This window comes from Eubalaena glacialis, chromosome 6 (assembly GCF_028564815.1).
Source record: "Eubalaena glacialis isolate mEubGla1 chromosome 6, mEubGla1.1.hap2.+ XY, whole genome shotgun sequence".
Classification (NCBI taxonomy): Eukaryota; Metazoa; Chordata; class Mammalia; order Artiodactyla; family Balaenidae; genus Eubalaena; species Eubalaena glacialis.
Genome location: NC_083721.1, coordinates 93,515,068 through 93,533,904, shown reverse-complemented (window position 1 = coordinate 93,533,904; position 18,837 = coordinate 93,515,068). Strand labels below are relative to the sequence as shown.

At 40.3% G+C, this 18,837-nt stretch overlaps 1 protein-coding gene across 1 annotated transcript in view; it reads left to right on the top strand.

The window, feature by feature from the left end:
• Nucleotides 1-1,616: 1,616 nt before the first annotated feature.
• NAALADL2 (N-acetylated alpha-linked acidic dipeptidase like 2) overlaps nt 1,617-18,837 on the top strand; it is a 1,520,504-nt gene continuing 1,503,283 nt past the window's right edge. Inside the window, exon 1 of the mRNA XM_061193412.1 lies at nt 1,617-1,667. The gene's annotated coding sequence lies outside the window, so the exon portion shown is untranslated. The remainder of the gene's footprint in view (nt 1,668-18,837) is intronic.

The window sequence follows — 18,837 nt, the reverse complement described above, 5'->3', positions numbered from 1 at the left end:
GAGAAAAGTTTCCTCTAGCCTTTGGTGCTTACAGTTAATTACGGACTAGAACCGTTTCTGATTTCTTTTTGATTCTTGCACAACAGTTCTATTACTGTTTTCTTGTTTGTCTAAAACAACTTCACATTTCACATCTGTCAATTTACCCTTACTCTCATTAAAACTTCAACTGAAAAAATCTTCCTTTCAAAAAGTTTGACCCTACTTACAGAGGCCTAGCTAAAATTCCTTCCATTCCTTAGCATTAATTAAAACCACCTTTCCCCTAGGCAGTTCCATTGTACAAAAATAATATAACAAAAGTAGAAATACAGTGAAAGCAGAAACAAAGGGGAGGGAGAATGAAAGTGGGAGAAATGGGTACTTGTTTTGGAATCTTTAACTGCACCCTCATTGTGGGTGGATACTCATACATTAAGTAACTAGTTTGGCTTTTATTTTCAAGTTCACTCCTCAAATCTTTATTCAGATTCCTTTCTTCCAAAATTGACAATACAGAGGGAACATAATACAGTTATGAAAACTAAGCAGAATGCATCCATCTGGCATGCCTTTCAGGAATCCAGCCCACTAATTTTTGCTATGGTTTGATGACTCAACCCCCTAGGATGCAGCACGGGAAGAATTTGCTCATTTTGCAGAACTGCCAAATCTCATTCATTGGAGCAAAGGCTCCTCATTTGGGGCTCATTTTTAAACAGTTGTTTATCTGTTAAAATATTTTTAAAAATCTCCCTCAGTAGAGGGAGTTCGTCATGACCTCCTCCCTTCCCCCCATGAAGCTTCAGCTTTCTGGCCACTGAGCCTAGTTTTATTGGCTTGTTTCCTCCCCTTCCCCCCCTCCCCTTTTTTTCCCCTCTCCCATCTCAGCTACATCTCTCGGCCTCATTTGTTTCTTGGAGGTTCCAGTTTCTTTTCTTCCGTTGAGACATTTGTCTCATTTATCCCTCGTGAAAAAAAAAAAAATCTTTGCTTTATTTTTCTGTCTTCTTCCTTTTAAAGCTGTTCATCTAAGACCTCTCTTCACTTAACCCCCCCTTTTATTTTTCAATCATAATTAAGCTTTAGTAAGTGCAAACTGCAAGCACAATGCCAAGTACCCTCTCAATATTCTCCCTCCCGAGGGACATGCCTTTATTACCCCGTTCAAGGGATGAAAGAAACAAAGGTACGAACTCAAGTAACTTGCAGAATAAGGTCCTGAAGCTGGAAGGGACGAGGCTCAGCACTATACCCAGCTAGCTACCTGTCCGGAGGCAATGCACTTAAAAAAGTAATCTTTAAGAAGTCTTATTAGATATAGAAAAGTACTTGTAAAATATATTCAAATTATAAAAGAAGCTCATCTCTCTCCTACCATGGGGCAAGTTTTCCAGTTTTGCCCATTTAAAAACAAAAAACAAAAAACCTTCCCTATTCTTGAGCCTGTCGCCATTTAACAAGGCTCCTCGAGCCCCCTTCCCGCTTCGCTCGGCAAACGTGTCTTTTATTATGACTCAGCCCAGCCCGCTCCTTGCCAAGCGGCTGACGCTCGCGGCGGAGGCGCCGGGGCAGCAGCTCGGCGGCGAGAGCTCGCGCGCTCCTCCCGCTTTACGGCTGCTGAAAACCCGGCCCGCGCCCGGCAGCCGTACCGCAGACGAGCCCGCGCCCGCGCCCGCGCCGCTCAGGTAATCCGAGTCCTTCTGTTTCCAAAGTTTTGCCCCAACCAGCTCGGCGCTCGGAGGCGGCGCGGCCTCGGCCCAGCCGTCCGGCTCTCCCTCCCGTCCCCACGACCGGACCGGCGAGGCTGAGGCGCGGGCCGCACCCCTGCGTGGGTCCCGGCGCGCCGATCGGGTGTCAGGTCCCCGGGCGGAGGGGCGCTCGGGCGGCGGCGGGGCGGGAGCGACCTGGAGGGGCGGCGCGCGGGGCACAGGGCTCCGGCCGCTCCCGGGCACGCGCCGGCCGGAGCAGTCCCCGGCCCCGCCTCGAGGTCCCCCGCCCATCTCCCGAAGCCGGTCGTCTAAGTGCAGAGACCCGCAGCTCCAGAGCGCCCGTTTCTGACACGTTCACACACGCACGCACGCACGCCCGCCGGGGTAGACAGCGGCGCTGCTGAGCCTGCTTTAGGGATGGCTCGCCCGAGGGGCGCCCTCGCGTGTGGAACGCCTCTCTTGAGGACGCGCACCGTCGCTTGCTCGAGGAAGTTTAGGAGAGAATGTTGAAGGAGCAGCCTGTGATTAGCGCCTGCGCTGCTTTCTACCGTAGTGTCTGGCTCTTACTACCACATCTCCCCCACGGTCTCACTCTCCCATCCTCTTCATCCTTTAGTCCTCCCTCCCCCTTTCTTTATCCACACTTACTATTATTATTTTTTTATTTTTATTTTTCCTCTTTATTGGGTATCTCATCCTTTGGTGTCTTGTCTTCTTTTGCCCCGCACTGTTAGAATAACAAGTACACAGACAGTATCCTTTCCTGTTCTGTCGTCCTTAGCAAGTCTTTGCTTACCATGGCTTGGGCATCTTGAGGAGCAGAGTATTGGATCCTGGACCTGTATGTGTGATTAAGTTATTGGACTGTGTGTCCTGTTGCCTCAGTTGGCCATGCTGAACAGAGGACAAGGGTTTGTTTGAAACCATCCTTAGGAACTTAGAGCATGGTGTTGCTTCTGTTGATGGACTACATCTTGACAAACAAGCAGTTATATCATAGGTTCCTGTAGTATTCATTCCATTCAGTTCAATCCAGTAACATTTCTTTGAATGTCAGTCATGGAGAGCTGGTGAAGGACTAAGAGAGAAAAGAGATCCAGTGCCTGTCGTCCAGAGAGTACATATCTAGAAGGGACCATGGTGAGCACTGGGGCAGTGGTACCAAGTGCTCTGGGTGAATGGGGGAGGAAAGGATTAATGGAAAGGTTAGGTTTGAAACTGGGCTTTGATATTTGAGTAGAATATTCCTCATTTTCTTTATTTTCCCCTTTAAGAATTCTTTTTTTAAAAAAATAAATTTATTTATTTATTTATTTTCGGCTGTGTTGGATCTTTGTTGCTGCGCGCGGGCTTTCTGTAGTTGCGGCGAGCGGGGGTCTTCGTTGCGGTGCGCGGGCTTCTCATTGCGGTGGCTTCCCTTGTTGCGGAGCACGGGCTCTAGGCGCGCGGGCTTCAGTAGTTGTGGCGCAAGGGGTCAGTAGTTGTGGCTCACGGGCTCTAGAGCGCAGGCTCAGTAATTGTGGCGCACGGGCTTAGTTGCTCCGCGGCACGTGGGATCTTCCCGGACCAGGGCTCGAACCCGTGTCCCCTGCATTGGCAGGCAGATTCTACACCACTGCGCCACCAGGGAAGTCCCAAGAATTCTTAATAGAAAGAAGAGATCTTTCAAAAATACTTTCACCTCAAACTACTCAGGTTTTTCATCTTTGCAACTGGCAGTAATCTCTGATCTCAGGACTTACAGGGAATGGAAAAGAAATTCCTCTTCACAAGAATGATCTAATGATTCCTGGTACTGTACAAAGAGTATTACAGATTATTATAGGATCAACAAGAGTGAAATGATACAATTATTGCTTACAAAAAGCATTATCAGATTCACATAGAGAGCTCAATACTCATTTATTAATTTAGTCAACAAATATTTATCGTGTTTACTGTGTGCCAAGCATTGTTTTTGGCACTGGAATAAAGTACTGCCTTTTTGGAATTTACATTCTAGTGGAGAGAAATATTATATATAATACATAGAAAAATATAAGGTGATACTGTACAGGAATACCTTGGAGATACTGCAGGCTTGGTTCCAGACCATCACAATGAAGGGAATATCGCAATGAAGGAAGTCACAGGAATTTTTTGGTTTCCCAGTGCATGTAAAAGTTATGTTATGCTATACTGCAGTCTATTAAGGGTGCAATAGCATTATATCTTAAAAAAAAAAAAAAACTTTAATTAAAAGATGCTTTATTGCTAAAAAAAAAAATGCTAACCATCATCTGACAATGCAGGGTTGCTACAAACCTTCAATTTGTAAAAAAAAAAAAAAAATGCATTATCTGTGAAATAATAAGGGAAGCACAGTAAAATGAGGTATACCTGTACTAAGTGCTATGGGGAAACATAAAGCAAGAAAAGGTGTGTGTGCATGTGTTTAGTAGTTTAAAATAGATTATAAGGGAATGCCCCCAGAGTAGGTGACATTTCAGTAGACTTGAAGCAGATGAGGCAGTGAGCCAGGTGATATTTGGGGCATGAGTTTTCCAGTCACAGAGAAGAAAAAAATGCAGAGGCCCTGCATTTTGGTGTGTTCAAAGAAGCCAGTGCGATGGAGTGGTGTAGAGGAAGGAGGAAAGTAGGTTATGTGGTCTTGAATGAAATAGAGGTTAGATAGTACTGCATGGCTAGTAAGCTGTTGTAATGACTCTGGCGTTTACTTGAAGTGATATGGAAGCCTTTGGAGTGTTTGGATCAGAGCAGTCCAACAGAACTGTTGAATTCCATTACTTTTGCTACTGTGTTGAGAACAGATTGAAGGAAGGCCAGGGCAGAAGTAGGGGTGCCAGTTGGGCAATTATGATAATCCATGTGACAGAGATGGTGGCTTAGACCAGGATGGTAACCGTGGAGGTGGTGAAAAGTTCATATGCTGGATGTGCTTTGATAGTACGTTCCACAGGATTTGCTGACAGATTAGATATGGAGTGTGACAGCAAAGAAATTAGGGAGAACTCAGTCACCTAAGCAATTGAAAAGATAGAATTTACATTTACTGAGATGGGGAAGATAGCAGGAGAGAGACATGGTGGTGAAGATGAATAATTTGGATTTGGACATATTAAGGGTTAGATGCATTTTAAATATCCAAGTGGGGATGTCAAGCAGACGGTCTGAAGGCCAGGCTACCGATATGCATTTAGGATTCTTCAACCTACAACTGCTTTTAAAAGCAAAGAGATAGGGTAGATTGATCGAAAATATGTGGGGTTAGAAAACTGAAGAGGACCAACAACTGAGCCTTGGGGACCTTCAACATTAAGAGATGAGGAGCTACCAGCAAAAGATTCTGAAAAAGAGCTGTATGCTAGGTAAGGGGAAGAGCAGGAGAGTGTGGAATCACAGAAGCCAAATGAAGGAAATATTTGAAAAAGGAGGGAGATTGTCAGAGATGAGGATTGAGAGTTGATTTAGCAAAGAAAGTCATTGATGACCTTGATGATATCAGTTTCCATGGAGTGGTGAGTGGTGAAGCCTTGTTTGGAATGTTTGGCAAAGCAGTAGAAGAAGAGGAGTTAGAGGGTAATGGTATACATCCCTTGAAGATTTTTATTGTAAAGGAAAGGAGAGAAATGGATCATTAGTTGGAGAGCTATGTGATATAAAGAGTTTTTTTTTTTTTTTAAGAATTTCACTTTTATTTATTTATTTATTTTTGGCTGTGCTGGGTCTTCGTTTCTGTGCGAGGGCTTTCTCTAGTTGCGGCAAGTGGGGGCCACTCTTCATCGCGGTGCGCGGGCCTCTCACTATCGCGGCCTCTGTTGTTGCGGAGCACAGGCTCCAGACGTGCAGGCTCAGTAGTTGTGGCTCACGGGCCTAGTTGCTCCGCAGCATGTGGGATCTTCCCAGACCAGGGCTCGAACCCGTGTCCCCTGCATTGGCAGGCAGATTCTCAACCACTGCACCACCAGGGAAGCCCATAAAGAGTTTTAAAGATGTGCAAAACAATGGTATGTTGTTTTGCTTCTGATAAAGAGTCAGTAGAGATGGAAAATTGATGACGCAGGAGAGAGAGAGGGGGCAGTATGCTGAGGATGGAACAGGAGAGGTTATTTGTTTCTAGGATTATGGGCTATTTATCTATACTAATAAGAGAGAAGGAAAACTGTGTGGACACAGGTGCAGGTGGGGGGTGTGCATGTTCTCTTTGGATTCCTTCTCCTCATTGTGATGAGTGGCAGACAGTGCATAAGAAATTTGTAGGAAATGTTATCTTTTTTCCCATTTGGTCACGGATGTATTTGATGAGAAAATACTTTGAGATTCTGAGAATTTCTCGAAGCAAAGAACTTTGTGTTTTGTTGAGGAAAGAAAAGGGAATTTCTACCTTGAGTTCTGCTTGAGAGAAGACTTAGAAAGAAAGTTGAGATTATAAAATAGAAGTTAGCTAGAGGTGAAGGAGGAAGTAAGGTAAGCAAGATTATATCATGAAATCTGAGAAAGACTATGGTGAGGACAGTAAAAACATTGAATCTTACCTCCATTGCTGCTGGCTAACTACAGTAATGTTCTAAAAATATTATTATCATATCAAAGAGATAGCTTACTATTTAAGTACCAAGTATGATCTAATAGAGAACTGTGTTATTGCTGGGGGTGAATCTACTTATGGAGGGGTGGTATTAGACCTGGAAAGAGATGTTAGCTAGGAATAGATTTCAGTTGGATTTTGAAAATGATATAATGAAGACTGGATTGGCAACAAATAGGGTGTAAGGAAAGAGCATTTTGACAACACTGCTCATGGATACTAAGCCACTGGACAAGGTGGAGAGAATTTTGCAGTTGGAAATGGTACCTTGTTTGACATGACTTTCCTTCGGTTATTTAGGGACATTTTGTTTATTAAATCATAATCATAAAATAGGGTTTTGTGTGAGGTCTTGGCAAGAAATGGTGATACCAAGATGCAAATGACATGATCCTTGCCTTCAAATTACCGTCTCTAGTAGAGAAGAAAATGTACACAAATATTCTGAGAGAATTGATAAATGCCATATGAGGAGAACTGAATGCTTTGAGTTTTTTAAAAAATTTATTGTGGAAATTATCAGACACTCAAGAGTAGAGAGAATAGCATAATGAACTCCAGTGTACTTATCACTCTTCAAAATCTATCAGTTTTCTGCCAAACTTGTATGTTGTGTGAGAGTAGGGAAGGGAGCGATTGTTTCTGTTTGTAGATCGGGATAGGGAGATTTCATGGAGCTTCTCCTATGTGGAGATGTAGAAAGAACATTGAACTGAGCCAATTGTAGAATTCTTGCTTCTAGTTCTGTACCTGCCAGTGCTTCGCTGGCTGACTTTCTGTTACTCAATTGACCTCTCTGTTCTTTACTTTCTCAGTAGAGTGTGGCTGTTATTCTACATCAGGAGGCTGCAAACACTGGCCCTCAGGCCAAATCCAGCCTGCTACCTGTTTTCATGAACAGTGAAGTTTTATTGGAACACAACTACATCCATCAGTTTATTGTCTGTGTCTGCATTTGTCATAGATTATAGATTATGATAATCTAGATTATCATAATCATAGATTAGGATTTCGTAGTTGAGGCAGAGATGGTGTGGCTGAGAAGCCTAAAATATTTACTCTCTCGCCCTTTACAAAATGCTTGCCAAGTCCTGTTCTATATGATCTTTGATATTCCTTTAGCTCCAATATGTTACTCTATTAGCTGACTAAAAATTAGTAATTTTTGAGCATTTACTAAGAGCCAGCACTGTTGTTTTGGTTTGTACATACTAACTCACTTAATCATCACCAAAACCCTATTAGGTGGGTTCTATTATTTCTACAAATGAAACTAAGGCATAAGGTGTGTATACGTTAACTTGCCCAAGGTTACATAGTACTAAGTAGTGGAGACAGGCAATCCTGATACAGCATCTATATCCTTAATTATAATGTTGCATTTCCTTTAGATACATAGAAAAAAATATATATGAAAAAAATTCAGTCAATTAGAGAATGAAAATTCATAAATCAATGATTTGCACTTAAGTAAAGTTCTATATTGTGATTATAGATGTAAAGGCTTTAGGATGCTGACTAATCCTGAATGTACATTAGAGGTGAATAGTGTGTGAAATCCAAATATGCCTGGGTAGAAAATTCTAGTACATCATAATTTTCTCATGAAGCCTTAGTGGATTTTTGAAAGTAGAACGCTGTACTTAAAAAGCAAACAAATATAAAATGATATACCAATAGGAGCCTATTATTGTTTCTTTTGACAATATTTACGAGTTTTCAGGAGTCCATATCTTTAGGGTATGACATGATTGTTTGGTGCGAAAGATTAGGAGTCAGGGGCCCAGAGTTCTAGTCCCAGTTCTGTCCCCAGCTCGCTTTTGTGTCCTTGTCTTCTCTGGCCTTTGGTTTTTTTTAACTGAAAAATGAGCAGGTAGCTCAAGATCATTTTAGGGCTTCCTACAGCTCAAAAATATGATGCTGTAACTTTTTACACGGCACATTCAAAGAAATAGATGAGATAGCAAAGTGGAAGAACTAGGCTTGTAAACACAAAAATTTAATCTCCCCTTTTTTCCTGTCTACACATACGAACACATATACAGATATGTATACATAAAAATTCATGCACATATAACTATAAAATCAGTGTGATTCATTTTATGTGTGATTTCTAGTCACATTTGATGTAGAAGCAGTTAAATATCTGTCCTTATGTTAGTATATTTTTGTATTTGTATGAGAGAATGGGTGATTTCTTTTCTTCCTTAGCCAAAAACATGCAGTTGTATAGAAAGCGAGTCTTGATGAATTCCTTGACCTCTGTGATCTGGCAGTGTGCCTCATGTTTTCTCTAGCAACATTTGATTCATTGCTCAATTTGTTTGCCAGTTAAAAGCAAACAGTATGCCCGAAATCAGGCATAATCAGGGTTGTCTGTTTTGCACTGTTGCATGGGATATTGATGTCAGACAAAATTGTAATTTAATTGTTTTGATATTTTGATCTGAGCAATTCAGATAAGAAAGGTGATTTATCTTTCATAGAAACCTTGTATTTTGAGCTCAGCATAATTTTTCCCCAACTATTTGCTTATAAATGTGGTTTCAATTTTTAAAATGTTGGGTTTTACTCATAATGGGAATTTGCTCTCAGTATTAATTACCAAAGTTTGGTTAGGAGTATATTACAGATATTTTATGTTTTAGATGTTCAGTCATGAAAAACTTTAGAATAGTTATGAATCCTTTAAAAACAGATAATGAAAATTCTATACCGTTTGACTTTTCCATTGTATGCAATATGACATATGATTGTTTTCTATATTACAGATAGCTTTTTGCTTTTTTACAACCTTCGCATAGAAAATTAATCATGAACATCTTCAGTTTTAGGGCTTTATTATATTGGTCCAGCCTCTGTTGGTAAATTTATAACTCTACATAGGCTGTGCTCTCTTATTCCTGTGCATTGAGTCCAATTATCATTGGTGAAAAAATAACCTCAAATAATGTATTCCTAAATATACTTTGGGTCTCCTTATCTTTTTACACTTACTGGAGGAAAAAAATAAAACACAAAGCAGAAACACTTTTAAACAAATTATACTCTCTCTGTATATAGTAATGATTTAAAATTTTATTTATTTTCAATTTAACACACCACTCAATGATTTGACAACCTCTTGGGGCATCTCCTGGTTCTAAGAAGCACTCACAGCCTAGTCAGCTTCCAGAGGGGACCATTCAGCTTTTCTGAACCAAACCTGAAACATATTCCCCGCTAGGCTTCAGAACTCTCAGAGAGTGCTCAAACCAAAGTAAACACCTTCTGGTGCACTGTAACGCTTTTCTGAAATGCTGGTTGTAGAAGTCAGTTTGAAATTTTTAATCACATTTAGGTGATAAAAGCATCCTTTATCTGACCTTCTCAAGAGATGTGACTCTGTTTGGGAATGACTTAAGAAGGCTTGTAGTCTTGGACCCTTTCCTTAGATTTAATTTTGCTGAATTCCCAGAAAACTTTAAAAACCAGGTATTTTCAAGCACAATAGCTGCTAATTATGCAGGAAGCCTACTCTTGTGTGTGTATGTTTGTGAAAATGCCTGCTTTATTGCTTCTTGTTGAGATGAGATAGTATTTGAGTTATATTTCCCAGGGAGGCTCTGTTTACAGGAGGTACGTGGTTCGTAGGATAAGCCTTTTTTCCAGTAAAATCCCAGCTGAAATCATAGAGGGCTAGCAGTTATCCCTCTTCTAAAATTTTCCCCAAGATAGCCTAATCACCAAGGGTCTAGTGTCTACCTCAGAGTAGGCCAGCCTAAATGATTTGTAAATCACCACTTTGGAGCTGTAAAATAAGATGATGATTCTCCAACTGGGGTACTCTGAGCTATGTTGGAAGGCTCCAAGCCACAGGTAAACATGACTATCTTCTTGGAATGTCAAATACACTAAACAATTTTTTTGAAGGAAGTAGTTAAGTCACTTATATGGTAAATTAAATGTTTAAGATCATAAAAAGATTGTGAATATGACATCCAATGCAAAATACATAGTTTTTAAAATAAAATTTAAGACTTCAAAATAATGTCTTGCATATAGTAGGTCTTCATATATTTTCAGACCCCAGGAAAGGATATGGGTTGACATACAGATAGTAGTTTGGTTGTCATATTCCCATCATGTTTAGTCCCATTAAGCTTATATTCAGAAGCTTATATTCAGTCCCATCAAATCTTCAGGTTATAACCATCATCCACCTGCTTTGGTTTACTTGCTTTTCTGATGTTTACCCACACTGATCTTTTAAATTTGCGGGAATGATTTTCCTCTTTACTCTTTCTATGTTTTTCTATACTCTTGGCATTGAGATATTATGATTTCTGTGAGAAGCTGCCCCCGCTTTTTTTTTTTTTTTACGAAACTGTAGATATATAGGAATTTGCAAAGATAGTACCAGAGAGGTCCTGTGTTCTCTTTACCCAGTTTCACCCATTGGTTATATCTTATACAACTATCGTATGATATCAAAACCCAGAAGTGGACATTGGTACAGTTTGTGTATATAGTTCTGTCATTTTCTCTCCTGTGTAGATTCATGCAGTTAACACCACAATCAAGATGTAGAACTATTTCATCACCACAGAGATCCCTCTTACAGTACCCTGCAGAAGAGATACTAAAAAAATCATAGGAATTTAATCTAGTAAAGGAATTATTCACTTTCTTATTTCTAATTTTTGAGATTTTTTACACAAATGCTACATTGTTTTGTATTTTGGGCCATGTAAGAGAAAGGTGAAATATTATCATTACACTGCAGGAGAGCTTAAATAGTCAAAATAGTTATAACGGGGCTTCCCTAGTGGCGCAGTGGTTAAGAATCTGCCTGCCAATGCAGGAGACACAGGTTCGAGCCCTGGTCCGGGAAGATTCCACATGCCGCGGAGCAACTAAGCCCATGCGCCACAACTACTGAGCCTGCGCTCTAGAGCCCAAGAGCCACAACTTCTGACGCCTGTGCACCTAGAGCCTGTGCTCTGCAGCAAGAGAAGCCACCGCATGAGAAGCCCGCGCACTGCAATGAGAGTAGCCCCCACTCGCCGCAACTAGGGAAAGCCCGCGCAGCAATGAAGACCCAATGCAGCCAAAAATAAAATAAATTAAATAAATTAAAAAAAAATAGTTATAACAGATCAAGTCATCTGTGAAAGAAGTTTTTGAAGGCTTAATCTCAAGTTGTCTTCAAAAACCTTTGTTTTGGGACTTCCCTGGTGGCACAATGGTTAAGAATCAGCCTGCCAATGCAGGGGACGTGGGTTCGATCCCTGGTCTGGGAAGATCCCACATGCCACGGAGCAACTAAGCCCATGCACCACAACTACTGAGCCTGCGCTCGAGAGCCCAAGAGCCACATCAACTGAGCCCGCATGCCACAACTACTGAAGCCCGTGCACCTAAAGCCTGGGCTCTGCAACAAGTGAAGCCACCGCAATGAGAAGCCTGCGCACCGCAACGAAGAGTAGCCCCCGCTCTTCGCAACTACAGAAAACCTGCGCGCAGCAACAAAGACCCAATGCAACCAAAAATAAATAAATTAAAACAAACAAACAAAAAAACCCTTTGTTTTGGAAGGTTATACCTGAAGGTAGGAACCATGTGGTCCCATCCATCTCTGTGATTAATCCTTATATGTGTGCTGGAATTGCCTGGACAAAAAAGAGAAAATGGGGGAGCAAATAGAAAGAGGGATCTTGTTTAAGGTCCTAAGTAGTCAAGCAGACTTGTCTCTTCCTGGGGAACCCAGAGTTGGAGAAAAAGAATATTTCAGTATTATCAAAAGTGCTATTAAATGACATTGTGCCATATTTGATTTTACAGGTGTTCATGTCTACAGCTATGTCAGGATCACTCACTTTCTTATTTTGTTTAATCAGATTATATGAGGATAATTATTCTATTACTAGGGCCTGAGAAATCCTTCCTGATAGTTTTTCTCAGAAGTATTTTCAGCAATCGTGATCTGGGATTTTATTCTCATTGTCATATGAACAGTGTAAATGTATTGTTAAATTACAGTTTGCATAGATCTTAGTTTTAGCAATTTACAAGATATTTTTAACTTCATGTATTTGAAACTGTGATTTTGAATATAAAAAATAGCTATCTTCTGTATGGTTTTCAGCTATACAAGCAATAAAGTATTTTTGGAGTTTTGGAGATACTATTGAAAATTTGTACTGTGATTAGTAATAGCTGCTTGTCCATTAGTCCTTTCCCAGTCTTTTTAGGTTATCTGAATAAAGCAAAGAATTCCTGTTTCTCAGTTTTTGCTTTGCTATCTGAGTAATCTTCATAATATTATTACTGTAGTGATAGTTAAACATTAGGTCCAGATTATTGTCATCTTCATTATGTTCCATATCAATTTTCCAAGGTGAAAACCGCATTATATATGTATAACTATAGATATTGTTTTCATTTGCTTTACTAAATTTGAGTTGGGTGCACAGGAAGGGCAAGGCAGAGAGTGAGCATGCTCATTTTGTCAAATATATTTTATTCTATTCCAGCAGTTGAAAATGATGTAATTCCCCCCCAAATCCTTAATTTCACTTAGAATGAAAAAAATCTATTTTAATGGTTATTAAATGTCAAACACTTTTTTTTTTTAAATTTATTTTTATATTTTTTTATTTTTTTGGTTGTGTTGGGTCTTCGTTTCTGTGCGAGGGCTTTCTCTAGTTGCGGCAAGCGGGGGCCCCTCTTCATCGCGGTGCGCGGGCCTCTCACTATCGCGGCCTCTCTTGTTGCGGAGCACAGGCTCCAGACGCGCAGGCTCAGTAGTTGTGGCTCACGGGCCTAGTTGCTCCGCGGCATGTGGGATCTTCCCAGACCAGGGCTCGAACCCGTGTCCTCTGCATTGGCAGGCAGATTCTCAACCACTGCGCCACCAGGGAAGCCCAAACACTTTTAAAGTTAATAAAAAAACTGACATTGTGTGTGTACAGAAAGAAAGGGTGGCTTGGTTTTTACTTTTACCAAGATTAGCATGGTATGCTGCCATGTGTCTCTAACTTCTGTATTAACCTCAATTTGGGAATGTTGGTATGGATTCTGCTGGTACTGAGCGTTTAATTTATTGCCAATATTAGAGACAGTGACATTAGTGAGATTCAAGTGACTCATCATCACCAGTTCTTCCCTTGAGTGGAGAAAGTTGCTCTTGACTTCATTGCTGCCTGGTGTATATCTATAAAAGAAGCAACTGTTCTCTTACTTGTTCAGTATCAAATGTAAAAATCTAATTGTGTGATTTTTTCATATCATTGTTATGAAGAATTCAATTTTAAAGCAAGCAGAAAACTACATAATAGAAGCTTGGTGTGTTTGTATTATAATCTAAACATCTTAGTACGTATCCAATTTGAACTCTTCTAAGCATTTTTATGACAAAAACAAAAACAAAAAACCCATCACAGTGTGTTTAGGACAAAGTAGTTACAAAACTTTTAATGTTTGATAAAAACGGACTTGCCATTATTACTAGTTTCTATCTCTGATTAGAATTGCTCTATTTCTCATGTCTTCTTTTTGGTTTACATGTTTTTGGGGGGGTAGTGAAAAAAAAATGTTTACCTATTTTCATAACATGTACATTTTTGTTTCTACATAGTTATTCCTTCACTTTAATATAGACAAAAATAACATTATAACCAATAAAACATTGTTCATTAATGCAGTGTTAAGGATAGTGGAGGGATTAAGGAAGAGTCTTGTCAAGTTTGGTATCTGTTTCAGTAGCTCACTTTTAAGCAGTTAAAAATGTCTTTAGGACATCTGCCTTGTCTTTCTCTTGCACCTCCTCTCCTTGGCCCACTTATATGTATGACCACCTTTCAGAATTTTAATTTCTTTATTTATAAAGTGATACTAATAACACTCTACTATGTAAGGATTATTGTAAGAATAAATTAAGATGGCATGTGAGGAAACTACATTATCCTACATACATGAGTATATTTGAAGTTAGTCAAGTCTGGGTTTAAATCTCAGTTTTTTACCTTGGTATTCTATTACTCTGTGATTTTTGACAACTTGTTGGCCTCTGCTTTCTCCTCTCTAAAATGGAAATGATTTGGGCTTCCCTGGTGGCGCAGTGGTTGAGAATCTGCCTGCCAATGCAGGGGACACGGGTTTGAGCCCTGATCTGGGAAGATCCCACATGCCGTGGAGCAAATGGGCCCGTGAGCCACAAGTACTGAGCCTGCGTGTCTGGAGCCTGTGCTCCGCAACAAGAGGCCGCGATAGTGAGAGGCCCGCGCACCGCGATGAAGAGTGACCCCCGCTTGCCGCAACTAGAGAAAGCCCTCGCACAGAAAGGAAGACCCAACACACCCAAAAATAAATAAATAAATAAATAAATAAATAAAGTTACATCTGTTTTAAAAAAAAAAAAAAAAAGGAAATGATTTTACCTACCTCAGAAGGTTGTTTTGGAGTTAAATTGATAATACTGTAATGTATGTGAAGCACTTAGTACATTTCCTGGCACCTAATACTTAGTAGATGCTATTTCCCTTTTCTTTTCCCCATTTTCTCATTCTCCCCAGACATGGGGAAGGGGACCTGGAAAAGATCAGATATGGGTTAGGATGAAATCATTTTGTTCTGTGTTCTTTGTCAAGCTGTAAGGGGCTTTTCTTTCCCAAAGGAAAGTTAGTGAGGGGCTTTCTTTGTGGGTGAAAGACCGGGAAGATTTTCCAAGTCACCATCCACCAACAGTTGTTTGATATCTGATCATCTAATACTATCACTCCTCTGCTGAAACGTCTTTGGTGGCTCCTCACTGCCTTTGGGATGAAGCTAAACTTCTTAGCCCACTGAACAAAGCCAGTTATAATCTGGCCTCCATTAAAGGCTCCATCCTCATGTCCTGTCCTTTATCCTAAATGTACTTTGTGATATAAGTAATCCTCCTTCTATGCTCCCATCTTTACACACATGTGGACACTCTGCCTGGAATGCCTTTCTCCCTTCCCTAAATGACAGATGCTCGTATATCCAGCCATATCTCTTTTTGTAAATGTCCCCACCCCTTTCCCCCAGAGCCAGTCACACTCCCTCTACTGTGGTCCTATATTCCTTGTATATATGGCTGCCTTTATTAGCACCATTTTCAGTGTATCTTCATCCCCCACCCCTGCCATGTTTTATTTGCCACATGGGCAGACACAACGTCTTTTATTCTTTGCCTCCTTATCTATCATTATATTGCCCAGAGTGTGCTTATTAAACTTTTTTTTTTAATTTATTTTTTTTGGCTGTGTTGGGTCTTCATTGCTGTGAGCAGGCTTTCTCTAGTTGAGGCGAGCGGGGGCTATTCTTCGTTGCAGTGTGCGGACTTCTCATTGCGGTGGCTTCTCTTGTTGAGCACGGGCTCTAGGCGTGCGGGCTTCAGTAGTTGCAGCACGTGGGCTCAGTAGTTGCAGCTCGCGGATTCTGGAGCGCAGGCTCAGTAGTTGTGGCGCACGGGCTTAGTTGCTCCGCGGCATGTGGGATCTTCCCGGACCAGGGCTCGAACCCATGTCCCCTGCATTGGCAGGCGGATTCTTAACCACAGCGCCACCATGGAAGTCCCCTTATTAAACTTTTTAAATAAATTTGTCTTCATGACAAAAGCTAAGTACCCTATAATGTGCTATCACATAACAGCCCAAACCAAAGCTATTCCCGAATTCCTCCCCCACATCCCTTGTGAAGATGTACTTCCCCAAATAGATTATAAACTCATAAGTATCCCTATACTTAGCTTTGCCAGGCACACAAAGGTTGCCTAGGCTCACATCAGGTGTGATTGGGGGTTGAAGATACAGCTTCATCTTACAACTTCACTGCCTTTTGCTGCTTAAGCAAAGCTGGTGCACTGAAAGGAGCAGATAGACTAATAGATAGGAAGTGAGGATTTCCTTACCTGAAACTGTTTGAGAATAGCCAATAGGGCCAGGTTTGGCCCCTTTTTGAGATATCGCACGCATTGTGTGTGTTTGTGTGGGGGGAAGGGTGGAGGGGGTGGGTAGGTGTGCTTGGGAGGATATGAATGGGTGGGTGGGTAAGTGGGGCAGGAATGAGGAGGCTGATGACTGCTAGGGTCATACAAGGGAGGTCTGTTTTGAGGTAGTCCCCAAAGACACTTGATATAAGTAGATAAGGAGAACTTTGTGAGTAAAGAAGCAGGAAGCCTGAGAGTATAAAAGATGTTCAAGAGTTGTATTAAGCAGGAGGAGCTAAACAGGAATGAGGGAAGGTCAATAACAGAATTGGAGCTGAACTTAAGTATAAATGGGTCACATGTAGGTCTCAGGAATGCCATCTGCTGGGCCCATGTTCACTTCTGGGGACACTTAAAGGCAACAGGTTACACTGCACGGTAGGGATGGCATGGGGAAAAGTAGAGAAATAGAAAGATTAAATCAGCTTGGCTGTGTTTTTTCACAAAATAAATATAGGGATATATGGCCTGAAACATGGTTTGGGGATGGATCTAGGAAATCAGGATTTTTTATTTTTATAGTGATAACAGATAACTGTAGACAATTTGGGCATAGAATTCAGGTCATTTCAGTTAAATTCAGTAAACACTGAGAGTATTCTTTGCTGAGAGAAAAAACGAATACCCTGATTTGCCTTTCACAGAGCTTTTATTGTACTTGGAGGAATGAGAAAATAAAAGTCACTAAATGGTAAGATATTGTTCTGTCTTATTATTATTTTTTTTAATTTACAAAACTGTGTTTTTATCTGAGTCTCTGATTTATATTTTATTACATAGACGAGAGATGATGGTTTGATGCTAATATTATTAGATAGCAGTAGCTTATAACATATATTTAGGATTTGCTTTTTCAAAAGTTTATTTTGCCCACTCCATTTTCAGCTCACTCTATTTCTTCTTCTACTGATATTGAACATGTTGAGTGTGAAAAATGAGGTTGGTAAACCTGACAAAAGAAGTGTAATATTTTTAGAATGTCACTTTTTTGCTATAACAGTCTTATGTGTCCTTCATTAGAAGCCACATCACATCCTTTTTGGAAATATATAACTAATTAAAGTAAAACTAATAAATAAGCACAAGTGTTGGGATACAAAAATTGACACTGTTTTACGTTTAATTAATTGTATTCTCTAGAGAACATTATTCCTATTCTTAGAGGTGTAGTTACTTTAAGAGGTCGTCTAGTTTACCCCTTTTCATTTATAAAGAAGTATTAAATGACCTGCTCAGACTCACATAGGTCTGACTCAAATGAGACCAAGCTGAGACTAGAAGTTGGTGTTCTGGCTTACAATCCAGGTCTTTTCCACTATCCAAATCCACATATTGGTGTTTAAAAATAAAAACACCAACTTTGTTACAAGTAGTGACCTTCCCATTGTTCTATTAAAATGTGCAGAAGCACTTTCAGTGCACTTTTATTCTTTATTTCACATTATTCTAGTGGAGCTACTAAGCGACTCAGGATTGCTTCCTAATTTAGTTAATATTTTCTTCAAGCCTCTCTTATCTTTTAGGGGGCTATGAAGACAGACTAGCAAGCCATTACTCTTCCAGGGCAGAGGAAAACCTGAGGGAATGGGCAAGAGAGTGAGGGGAGAAGGGTTCTAAGGAAGGGATGGTCCAGAAGAGTGGTTCCCAAGGCTTTTAGGAAATTTCCACTGGTCTTTGACAAAATGAGAAAATAAGGATTGTGCAGTGAGTTTTTCCACTTTCTTTTATTCTATAATCATACCTGTCCTACTCTTTCTAGTAACATTATTGAGAAAAAGTTGATAACCCTATATCAATTCTCTCATATATATATATTTTTTATTTTGTTTTGTTCTGCTTTGTTTTTAGCTTTATGGGTCCATGAAGTCCAAAAGGTGTAGGAGATGCTCATCCAGAATCTATAGTGCTGTTCAGGGAGAAAAGCCCAGAGGAGGCCTCTTATAATAGAACCACTAGGTGACATTTGGGACTAGATGCCTGGAATGAAGGAGGTGCTAAGAGACAAGTGTGTTTTAAAGTGGAGGAGATGTCAGATTTGAGGATAGTGGGGAAGTGGGGAAAATGAAGATGAAGACTGTTTATTTAGTTGGCTTTCTCAGGATTGGTGTTAAATAAGGTTTACATGCAAAGAACGTGCACTGGACAGTTACTTGGGAGAATGCTTATTTGGAATTCTTGCTGTCTGCGCTGGATTCATTTGGTAATCTTACCCCAGTTATGGAATCACCGAGTGTTTTGCCCTCAAAACGGGAATTTAAAATGCTGATTTTTAAAGTGCTTCGTGATCTTCAAGTATACCACTCTAAGCTTCAAAGATAGTTTCTTCACTTGGATACAGTCTTTGAAATGGGATTCCACTGAAGCTTTACAAAGTGGTAGTAGAGCAACTAATGACAGCAATCTTGCCTTTTGTTCATGTTTTCAAAACCACCTGCATGTTATATTGTACATGGTCTGTAATTATGAAGTGATGTGAAAAAATTATTTAATTTTTTGGAAAGTTGCCTTAACATGTTAGTGGGATAATGGCAACATTACCAGGATTAAAAAATGAAACCCGCTTT